Source organism: Falco punctatus (assembly GCF_963210335.1).
Source record: "Falco punctatus genome assembly, chromosome: 9".
NCBI lineage: Eukaryota > Metazoa > Chordata > Aves > Falconiformes > Falconidae > Falco > Falco punctatus.
This window is the reverse complement of record NC_137589.1, coordinates 6,482,031-6,491,031: the sequence shown is the minus strand read 5'-3', so window position 1 is coordinate 6,491,031 and position 9,001 is coordinate 6,482,031. Positions and strand designations below refer to the sequence as shown.

General features: G+C 38.4%; 1 protein-coding gene across 1 annotated transcript in view; it reads left to right on the top strand.

Moving 5' to 3' along the window:
* Positions 1 to 1,041: 1,041 nt before the first annotated feature.
* PLPP4 (phospholipid phosphatase 4) overlaps positions 1,042 to 9,001 on the top strand; it is a 118,595-nt gene continuing 110,635 nt past the window's right edge. The window contains exon 1 of the mRNA XM_080401024.1: positions 1,042 to 9,001. This exon is cut by the window's right edge and continues 46,000 nt beyond it. The gene's annotated coding sequence lies outside the window, so the exon portion shown is untranslated.

The window sequence follows — 9,001 nt, the reverse complement described above, 5'->3', positions numbered from 1 at the left end:
AGCCAAGTCTGAATGACAATCATTTCCAAGAAACCTCTGTAACAGGCAATATGGAAAACACCAGGGAATAAAAAAAATATGTACTTTTCCAGTAGCACTGCCCTTGTTCTGAGAGCTAATCACCTGGCTAAGGGCTGGTAAATGTGACAAAAGTATTCTGTAGTAAATGGAAAGCTCTGTCTTTGAAAAGGACAGGAATTTAAACTGAACATTGGATATTGCAAATAGAATTATTCATATGCCTGTTCCGCATTCCTAAACAAACTAACACAATTAAGATATTTGTTTTGGGGGTAAAAAGCCAACAAAACCCAACCCGCAATGCTTTCTTGAAGCAGTGGCTTTATGTTGTGTGAAAGCTACCAGGAATATCGTAACCCTTGTTAATCTCTGAGATTTTATGATGATTCCTCATGACTTTTTCTGGCTTAGCTGTCTTAAAGCCTTTCCGCCAATATAGCTGTTTGAACAAACACATTTAGCCTTGTATTAAATGTGTTTCCTTTAGAATAATGCTTTCTCTCATTAATCCCCCCCAGCCAGCATCCACCAAATCGGTAATGTATATGACACATTCCTATTTATTCATAATAAATCCATAGTCAAGACTGCAGGCTATGAAAGAAGAAAATAATGTTATTGTTAACTAGCAGAACATGTTTTGATACTGTGTGGGCTCACTTTTAGTCTTAGCATTTGAGCCATATACAGTTGTGTTACGGACCAAAGAGCTTAGGGTTAAAATGAGAATTACCCAACATCCAGCTGGGATAGGCCTTGTGAAGGGTGTGGAAATTTATTGGAATGCTTTCTGAAATAAATAATAAGCTAGAGGAAGGAGTGGGGCTGCTGTGTGGCAGGCGAGGGATACACATGATTCGTAGCAGTTTGCCTTGGTGCTCAACAAGGTTGGTGACTGAAGATAATGGCACAGCATATGGGCAAAGACAGACAGGTGATGGGGATTGAGGATGTAGTCAGAAACTATCTGGGAAAACAAATGCCAAGAATTCACTGCAAGCAGATTTGAGGTACTGGTTTTTCAATGTTCATCTTGCTGGAACATTTCTTTTAATCAGAATTCTGCTTCTGAATTATAATACGATTTACATATAGTTAGTTATGTTTAAATGTCTTGCTTGTAAAGGGAATAAGGTAAAAGCAGTTTCTTTTTATCATAAACTCATGAAATTCTGTCTGTGATGCTTTGTCTCCTTTGCCGGCAGTATCAATCACATCTGCATTTGATGTTTTTATGCAACTATTTAGAGTATATCCCATCAAAGATAATCAAGTGTCTGATCAAATGAGAGATCCAAAAGAAAGAAAGAATGCAATATGCAATGTTGATTTAAGGGCAGTTGAGACTATATGAACAAAATTGTATTACTTTGACTGCCCTCGGGCCCAAGAAATTTCTGTTTACTTGCAGAAAAGTGGGAGTTTTGTATAATTTCCATCCTAATATTCTGAAAACACAAGCCTGGAGCAGGACTGTGCATTAAGAGCAAGAAATATTTTATTACGCTTTTGTTTAGGAGTGCATATTGGAGCAAGAAACTAAAAAAATGCAATACATACATTATTAAAGAAGTTGAGGGAGAAGTGATAAGGCCCAAACCAGTCATTTTGTTTGAACTAGATGGGAGACGAAGATTTGGAAACACATTTGTAGAAGAGAACAGCTTATATATAGAAGTAAAACGAGAAAAAAAGAAAAAAATGTAATGTCAGTCTACAGAAGGTATATTGTTAGAATCATATTTTTCTTTGATACTAACACTGATAATCCAAAAAAAAGGAAATTGAAGAAATTGTAGTAAATCGTTTTTTTTCTGTAGTAGTTGATACAGTATCACTTGTGAAATTATGTATTAATTTGGGTAGGATAGGACGTAGCACCAATTTTATAAGGTGGTAAGTAAGTATAGTAGCTGTGAGGAACCAGCAACAGACAAAGTTCAAAAGGAAAGTACTAGACTAGGTTAAGGCAATTAGTTTATTTCCTCAATAAATATTTTTAGGCTCCTGGCAAAAGAAACGGGAACGGGCTAATAAATTCCTTGTTGACCTGTAATAGAAGAAGATGAAAAGAAACAGGCAAAGAAAAATAAGTCGGGTTTACTAAGAGCAAATGCCATGAAGAATAACAAACATGTAACCACGGAACAGGTTGAGTCTCAAACTGAGACGCAACTACCAGGAAAGGTTAAGAAATCATTGCAGATGTGCTTTAATAGTAAACAGGTGACCAAGAAAAACCTTGATTTAGTCAAAGACCAAACGCTATCAGTCCATAACACTAAAAAGGGCAGTATATCAACACTCTTTCTGCATCAGTTAACAGCAAACCAGTAACATAACTACATTTAAAAGGATCTGGAGGATAGGAGTGTTTCAGGAGAGGAAAAACGCAAATACAGTTTCTGTCTTTTAAAAATATAGCAAGAGGAGAAAGAAATGATAGATTTTAACAAATGAAATCCAAGAATATATGATAAACTTTGGGTTTTTTAACAGTCCAAAATAAATGATCACATATTCTTTGTGAAATACCTGGCAGGTAACCAACCACATGTGTCATAGGCTGTGTGAATTTTCCAAGAACAAACTATGTTGGCCAAAACAATGTATCTTGCTGGAAAGACAATGGGCATTATGAGCAGAGCAGAACCAGGAGATGGCATGAATTTTGAATTAAGTTTGTCAGCATTTTACATGACATTTTCCTAATTACTGAAAATGTCTGCGTGTTTACTAGAGGGTGGATATAAAATGGACTTTTCCAGGGTAGGTTTTATTCATTGGGTTAAGGTCAAAACATACCGACTAGTGGTCTGCAGAGTCAGATTTCAGTGTGTTCATTAATGATTTAAACGATGGAGTAGATAGTGGGCTTACTGAACTTACAGGCATAGCAAAGGAACGTGGATGGACTAAAACTGTATTAGAGAACAGGATTAGAACAAAATCTTTATAGTCTGAAGAAATAGTCTGAACCAGCTAGGACAGAGTTCAGCATGTACTGCATACAGACAAGAATATCAACTATGTAGTTACAGAATGGGAACTACTGAGAGGGCGTGGAGTAAGAACAAGTCACAGGCTGAAAATGAGTTAATAACAGCTTATTTTTTCAAAAGGAGTTACTCATAATGGGATGTAAAAACAAGAGAATAACCCGCACGATTATAGGCTCTCTGTGGTCTGGTTTTGGTCAGTGCAGTTTGAGAAAGGTAGAGAAAGTCTATAGAAAAGCGAGGGGGTTGGTCGGTAGTGTAGAAACTGTGATCCATGAGGACAAAAAAAGAAAACCAAACCCAAACCTGGGTTTGGCTAGCCTGAGGAAGAGAAGACTTAAAGCAAACTGAGGCATCTCCCAATATATAAACTCCCTGAAACCTATTAAAGAAACAACTTGCACAGTCTTCATGTTGCAAGGTGGACAGGAATAGCCTGTTCTCCCCGTTTGTGCTGAGTAGGAATGAAATTCTAGCAAGACTGAAGTCTGATGTTCAGCAAAAGCCTTTTTTTAGGGGTGAGGATATGGCAGCTTTGGAGTAGAGTGCATGGTCAAGGTATGGTGTTCTCCATGCCTCTGAGTTGGAGAAACATTTCTCTCTAATGACAGTCATAACCGATCCTGTCTTCGTGCAGGGACATGGACTCCGTGACCTCTTAAGGTCTCTGCCAACCACACATTTCTGTGATTGTGTGACTGAATTTAAAGATTTGTGTCAGGTGAAAGTTTTCAATTTACTATATTCTTTTGCCTTTCCGCTTGTCAAAATGAAAAATAGCCCATTCTGGCACAGAACTGTTACAGATGAAACTGTCAGCCAGAAAGCTGAATGCCGTAGAAAAGCTGCTTGGCACATGCATCCTGTAGGAGATTTGTTGAGCAGCCAGCATACCGATCCCAAAGGATCGGAAAGTAGGAAAAGGACTTGTAGAAGACAGTCACAACTTCACTGAAATTAGACATTCATCTCATCCTCACCATTGCCCTAGTATTCTGTGGTCAGTAAAACCTGGATAAATTGGACTGCTGTTATTCCACGCATGTGGCATTGCTTCAAAGTGCACAAAGGGTTAACTGCGCAAAAATGGGGCCTCAGGGATGGTGGAGAAACAACTGTGAGCTGGTGCATTCATCACAAATGTGGGCTTTGTTTTTCTAACGTTGTTGCTATACAGGCATAAAAGATTTCAAGGACCAAATACAAATACTTTACAGAAAGAAGAATAAACCAATTGCCAGAAAACATTTAGTTCTCCAAATCAACCAACCCTAATTAACGGATTGCAATCCTTTTGAAAATGGGACCAGCAACGTAGTTTGGTCTATACCACTTAGAAAACAGTTTATTAAAATAGAAAAAAGCAAGAAGAAAATGTGCAAGTTCCTTGATAACCCAGGTTTCACTAAGCCTCAAAATTTTAAACAATGTCATATTTTTGTACCTGTGTTTTTACCTTCCACGTCACAGCATCCAATGATCAGTCTGATTCCAAAGTGAACATAACCCAGATTTCTTTTGGTTCCTTATCATTCTTCAGTTTAATTTGTGAGAGTAAAAAGATCTTCCCATTTCTTGGCCACTTCCTGGACTCTCATATTACCAGTATATTTGTCAGGTAGAAAATTTTGGTTTTGTCGCTGAACCTTCAAAATTCATTTGGAGGCTGCATATGCATGTGAATGGACTCTGGGATGAACGTAATGACTTCCTTCCCTATTTCACCATTGACTTGCACCATTGTCTGTAAACAATTAATTACTCTGTTTCTGTTCCTTATGGGCAAAGCTGAGATAGTGCTTCACCAGCTGAGGTGGTTCAGTGACATTACGGCATGTTATTCAACAAGTGAAAATTCTGCTACGGTTTTGCATGAACTGCGCTATTTGGACTGTAACTTAAATGATGATTCACTCTGGCATCCATTGCCAAAAGCCTTCATGAAATTTCAGGCAAAATGAACCAGTTGGGAAACGATTTCTGTAATCCTAATTTGAGTGCTGGAAGCAGGTTTTCAATTTGAGTTATAAACATATGTAAGGAAGCTTAACCTCTGGAAAACATTGACAAGTTCTTCTTTCAAGAAAAAAATATTTAAATATTTTCTTTCGATAAAATTTATTAATTCAGTAACTCACCTCAGCGTTTAAGTATTTTCTTCTTGCCTTGTGCATATTTGGGTTTAGCTTTGCATCGCACATTAGAGGGAAGAAATAATTGAACATACATTTATGGAACTGTCAAATGTAAAGTAGAAAATACCCTGAACAATTGTATTGGTTGAACTTAACTTACTATCTAGCATAGGTCATGGATAATTCTTTACTGACTGGCTATCCAGAAACAGTGAAACACAGATATAGATTTGAATTTTGAGGATAATATTAAGCAACATATGCTTGCAGTAAAACTTTATTAGTTATGGTTTTTAAATTACATTCTATTATGTTCTATGACTTCATGTAAAAATCTTTGCAGATAGGCACAGATTATTATCATGCAATAGTTCATGACCTAATAAAAAATTATCTAATGCTGTATATTAGGCATAATGCAAGAATTAAATTATAAGCTTAATATATACTTTTACATCGACTCTGAAATGAAGACATGCCAGGAAGAGAAAAATTAGTAGTAAAGAGAAAGAGCACCTAATACAATAGCTTCTGTTCATTTACTATTATTTTCAAGTTAATTGAACATCTGTTTAAGGGACCTTGTTACACCAGAATGTCTTCAGTTTATCTTCAGTATTATGCTAGAACCTTCAGACACTTATATGGGTATAAAAGGAACAGAAATTTTCAAATTCAACTACTCCAATATCGTGGGAGAAAGATGAAAGATTTTGGCACTTCATAAGACTATGTCTTCACTTCAGCATCCAGAGAACAAATGTCCCTTTCCAGCATTTGCGAATATATCTGCCTGGCAGTGATGATCGGCAGTAGGCAATCTCACAAAATACAATTTCTAGTGATGGCACTGAAATTTGAGGGCTGTGTTTTCTTCAGCACCTGCCTTTCGGAATTCTGTCAGCTATGCAGTCTGCAGAATTATTAATTTCAATTATTTTTCAAACAGATCCCATAATCTTCATTATAGCTTATGGTGATCTGGCATTTTATAAACAGGAATAGCTTCAAGAGTGATAAGAATTTTCTGATATCATTCCCAAGATGACCTAGATTTTTACAAAAGGGAAAGCTGAAAAATTTGAACTTAAGTTGTGTATCTGGGTGTGAACGTTATAGTGGTCAAAACTGGTGATGATAAGGCAAACATCTATAGCCACACATCTGTAAATACACGAAGAATGGTTGATTAGAGTCTCAGTGGGTCACAGGATGCCCAAGGTACCTTTCTATGTCGATAAAATATTAAAGTGGCGTTTGTTTGATTTCACTTCTTTTACTGTAAAGAGAAAATAATAAAACAATATACAGTATGAACAGAAAGTGGAATTTTGTACCAGGATTGCAATCTTTCCCCAACTGCTCTTTTAGCCAGTCAGGATAACAAGCATCTTGTGATTAATAACCAGAAAAGAAGTTTCTGGGGATTACGTACTTCACAAATAATTCTAAATATCTCCGTGCAGCAGGTTTCACACTAATACTATTTTGATCCACATCTCCAGGAGCCATAAACTATCTTCAGTCCATTGCCTTTTGTGAAATAACCCTGATTTATCCTAGCTGAGAATACTTTGCATTGTCAGAATTGTCACCGTGTAGTTTCATTACACTAGCTATGAAAAAACAAGCAGCAGCAGCCAAGGCTTATTTATAGTTGTGTTAAAGACGTAGCGGTGCGGTAATGCAATGCGTTTGGGAACGAACTGAGCTGCAGGCGCTCGCATTCACTTTGCAGATGGAGCAGTATTTTGGGGCTAGGGCTGTTCAGCAAACAGGTACCCTGTGACTGGCAATTAGTACCAGAGCTCCTTATGAAATTCCCCTTCTCATTCTAGCTATTCATCAGGGCTTGATTTTCAAGAGGAAAATGTAAGTAGAATAGTAAGGAAGCAGGTTACGTATTATTTCAGGACTTAGTGGACTGTCAGAAGAAAGTGGCAGCACTTGCTTGGCCTCTGTTAGTATCGCTGCTTTTTTCAAAATGTTCTTCATACCATCCTGTGTGAAGCTGCAAACCAGTGTTTCTTATTCCTTTGCTGATCCAGTGCTGGAAATAAACATGCAAGAGCTTGTCCTGGTTTCAGCTGGGACAGAGTTAATTTTCTTCTCGGTAGCGGGTGCGGCGCTTGGTTTGGATTTGGTGTGAGAACGGTGCTGAGAGCACACGGGTGGTTTGGTTGCTGCTGGGTGATGTTTACACCAAGCCAAGGGCTTTTCGGTTTCCCAGGCCCTGCCAGCGTGAGGGCTGGGGGGTCACGGGGAACTGGGAGGGGGCACAGCCAGGGCAGCTGGCCCGAGCTGGCCATAGGGATATTCCATACCATATGATGCCATGCTCGGTTAACAAACTGGGGGGGGGGGGGGGGGGGGTTGGCTGGGGCCAGTTGATCGCTGCTGGGGCACTGGCTGGGCATCTGTCAGCGGTTGGTGAGCGATTGCATTGGGCATCAATTGTTTTTTTTCCTCTCTTCCCTTTGGATTTCATTCCTCTCCCCTTCTCCTTCATTTTCATTATAACTGTTAGTATTGGGGTTTGTTTTATTTTATTTCGGTGATTAAACTGTTCTTATCTCAGCCCTTGAGTTTTACGTTCCTTCCCGATTCTCCTCCCCATCCCTCTGGGTGAGGGGCAGCGAGTGAGCGGGTACATGGTGCTTAGCTCCCAGCTGGGGTCTGACCGGAGCAGACCTATACTGCTCTGCCAAGTTCTTCACCGACATGAGTCCTCCTGACTTTTTTCTTAGTTTGCCTTGGCTCTGTTTCTCTGTGCCTGGTTCCACTTGTGATGCCTGTGAAACTCGAACAAGAGCCTCTGTAAGTTACTGCAGGTCCTGCTGTGCTAAGGCTTCCACGAACACCAGCCAGCAATGACCACTCTGTCGCCAGGAGACCTTGGGGGATGGGTTCTACAGGAACTATTTTTTTTTTCACTGATCTAGCACTGCCTTAGTTGTGTAAGAATTGCTTATAAATGCCTCACGGATATGTTCTCAGTACAAAACACAGTAAATTTTTCAGGCATTTGAATTAACACGTGCCAAGAAATGAACTTTAGGAGCCAGACTGAATAAAAGGAATTGCAGATAAAATGAAATCCATGTCGTCTTAAGGTCACTCTCAAGTATTAATGAAGTCTTACAAATGTAGTTAAATCAAAGCTTAGCAGTTTGAAGAACTTCTTGAGAGACCTGAGGTATGTGGATGCCAGTTCTCGGGTTTATTTTTAACCCATAATTTATTGTGCATAATTTAGTCATATTTGCCTCTTTATTTTGGTAGAGATAAATACAAATTTGAGATCTTTCTGGGCTGGGTGTTCGTTGCCTAGTCCTCATGTATTACATTATATGGCTCTTTCATAATCGTAAGGATTTATCTACTGTCAGAATTCTTCCAAAACAGCTCTTCAGGCATAGTTCCAGCATAGGTTATACTAAATAGGAAAAAGACATTTAAAAGCTGAATTAGAGAGCCTAGCTTGGTAATTATTCTTGACTAGCTATTTTGGTAAACTTCCAAATGCAAACAAATCCTAAGAGTTCAGTTAAATACAACCACTGAATACATTTATTGCAGTTGCTGTTATAGTAACCACTGATTCCTTTTTTTTTTTTTTTTTTTTTTTTTTTTTTAATTGCTCCATTAAAGTAATTATGGTTGTTACTTTTCAGGACTGTATCTGTCTTGTTTTATTTCTTATTTGTCAGCCAAACTTCACTCTGAATTAGATCAGCTTTTCAGTATGGAAAGCAAGGCTGCTATAATGCCATCTAGAAGTAGGATGAGATTTACCTACTTTCAAAACAGGAATTTTGTGGCTGAAAAAGTACAGTCTGTATGGAG